This window comes from Cebus imitator, unplaced genomic scaffold, assembly GCF_001604975.1.
Source record: "Cebus imitator isolate Cc_AM_T3 unplaced genomic scaffold, Cebus_imitator-1.0 Scaffold190, whole genome shotgun sequence".
Classification (NCBI taxonomy): Eukaryota; Metazoa; Chordata; class Mammalia; order Primates; family Cebidae; genus Cebus; species Cebus imitator.
Window position 1 is genome coordinate 1,984,877 of NW_016107505.1, and position 2,924 is coordinate 1,987,800.

A 2,924-nucleotide genomic window follows, 5' to 3' on the forward strand; every position below is an offset into this window, starting at 1 on the left:
AGCGAGACTCCGTCTCAAAAAAAAAAAAAAAAAACTAGGCTACAATTTCTTTCGACTTTGTAGGCACTGACATTATATAGATACTCAAGTCAACATAAGATCTGCACATACTTAATTTAAAAAGTAAGACATGCTACTGAGTCATCTCTTCTAAATCAAAACGAATGTGGAAAGTATGAGTAAAAATGGAAATAATTTAATTTTATAATAGGAAGAGGTGATTCTTCTTTGTTTTTAATACATCCTATAATGGAAACAATTTATATTTTATAATAGTAAGACAGGTGTTTCTTTTTAGTTTATTATCTTTCAAGATGGAGCAACTTTATTAATTAGAATTTCAGGCCAAAGTCCTTCAGAGATGGCTGGTACATCTTTTTTCTATAATGCCCCTCTTCCCCTTTTTTTGGGATAGGGTCTTGCTCTATCACCCAGGCTGGAGTGCAGTGTTATCACAGCTCACTTCAGCCTCAAACTCCTGGGTTTAAATCACCCTCCAGCCTCAGCCTCCCGAGTGGCTAGGACTATGGTGCATGCCACCATGGGTGGCTATTTATTTATTTATTTTATAGAGACAGGGTCTGGCTATGTTGCCCAGGCTAGCGGTCTTGAACTCCTGGTCTTGAACTCCTGGACTCTGGAGTTCCTGAGGATTCAAGTATTCCTCCTGCCTTGGCCTCCCAAAGTACTGGGATTACAGGTATGAGCCACCGCATCTGACATGTATAATGCTTTTTAAAAATCTAAATAAAAATCATAAGAGGAAAAAAGCTGGAAATTTGGAAGACATCTCTGATTTTTTCTTTTCCCACATTAATTACATAGAAACACTCTTCTCTGGAGATGGCCACTTGGAAATAAAAAGGCTTAATTTCTATATCATTCTTAACATCAAAATAATTCCAAATACATGGCATTTTTAAACTAAAAAAATCCATAAAATAATAAAACATAGGTTAATTATCTGTAACAACTGACTGAAGCAGGACTTTCAAAACATGACATAAAATGCTTAAGTCATAAGAAAAAGACTGAAAAAATTGACTACATACAATTTAAAACACCTGTATGGCAAAATACATAATCAAGTTTAATAATAATTTGGGAAAATATCTGCAACATAAATGATAGACTGCTAGTTCTCTAAAATGCAAAAGTTATTCAAATCACTGAGAAAAATACTGGCAGACAAAATAAGCGGACAAAAGACTGGAAACGCAAATGATGGAGGGAAAAAAGGGCGGAAAAACACATAAACAAAGTACTAAACTCCCTCCCAAATTAAAAAAAAAATTAAGATACCATATTATTTTGCTTAAAATGAAATACGACATACTGTTGGTCAGAAAGTGGGGAAATAAGCATTTTTCTCACAGGTGTTTGTAAAAAAGTTAATTATAATCATTTGTCAAAATGTCAAAATTTTAAATTCACATACCATTTTAAACAGCAATTTCAATTTCAAATTTATCCTACCCATATAGCAACAGAAACATAAAACAATGTATATAAGATGTTTACTCTAGCACTGTTAGCCAGAACCCTAAAATATAAACAACCTGAATGTCTACCAAGGGACCTGATTAAATATTTTGTATTATCATTATACTAGAAATATTATGCAGCCACTGACAAGAATGAACCACTTCTATGTATACTGTTTATGTACTATTAAGTGAAAAAAGGAAGTTCTAAAACAGTATGCATAGTATGCCCTATTTTAAAAAAATATGCTTATATTCCATACCTGAACTCTATGTAAGCGTGTGTGAACACTGAGGAAGGAAAGAAGGAATAAAGGAAGGAAGTATAGAAGTTTATCGATCCATAGCAAAGACCATTGAGGGAGATGGGAAAGTAAACCAGTAATTAAAGGGAGGTAATGCCCTGAGTGTTGAAGAAGCATAGAGAAGGACAGCCAACTCAGCTTGGAGGTGATAAAATAAAGCTGAACAGAAGAGGTGATTCCTGAGCTCAGTTTTGATGGAATATATAAGCAAAGCAGAGAAGGCAGGCACAGCTTGTAAAATATAAGCATAAATGTTACACTTCCATTCCCCTTGTCTACTCTACTTCAGCTGTAGCTACATTAGGGTTTGACTACTGGGGTAGGAGTAGGAGGAGAGGGAAGCCCTTTAAAACTGTAACCCTGCTTCTAATCTGTGCTTATTTCATTGTACACATTAGTTCCATATTAATATTTACAAAATACTGTTTTGAAAATGGCATTCTCTTTCTCAGAAGACTTTTACATTCAAATGTTATATTGTATTATATCAAGTACCATATGTAATTATCATATAGTTGTCTGAATTACAGTTGTATGTTATTTTGCATGAGTACGGACTGTACTACGATCCATCTTCTCTGCTCTAAAACAGAGATTTCTATGTGTAATAAAATGTATTAGAATTTTCCCAAATATGCTCAGTTTTGATGGGTTTATTCATTAATTTTCTAAAGGCATGAGAAGGTTTTAGTGCCAAATATTATATTAATTGAAAAACTTGAACTTAGTTTCTCTATCAGAATGGTAAACTGATCTTGGAGCTCCTAACTAGAAGCATGCTTACCATCTACTGTCTGTGTGACCTGCTCAAAGAGTAGATATTTCATGTCTACCAGAATAATTTTCTCTGCTTTAAACTGCTTTTATCACTTGATGTTTTTGAAGAAAGGTTCCTCACTATGAAGATCCCTATAAGTGTATTTCCTTCATCTATATTTTAAGATATTTTGTCACTTTGATTAAATAAGTAACCAAAGAATGTTACTGGCCGGGCGCGGTGGCTCAAGCCTGTAATCCCAGCACTTTGGGAGGCCGAGGCGGGTGGATCACGAGGTCAAGACATCGAGACCATCCTGGTCAACATGGTGAAACCCCGTCTCTACTAAAAATACAAAAAATTAGCTGGGCATGGTGG

The 2,924-nt window shown here is 34.7% G+C and overlaps 1 protein-coding gene across 1 annotated transcript in view; it reads right to left on the reverse strand.

The window, feature by feature from the left end:
- Window positions 1–2,924, reverse strand: part of LOC108316687 (serine/threonine-protein kinase Nek1) — a 174,516-nt gene that overhangs the window by 156,229 nt on the left and 15,363 nt on the right. The window lies entirely within an intron of this gene.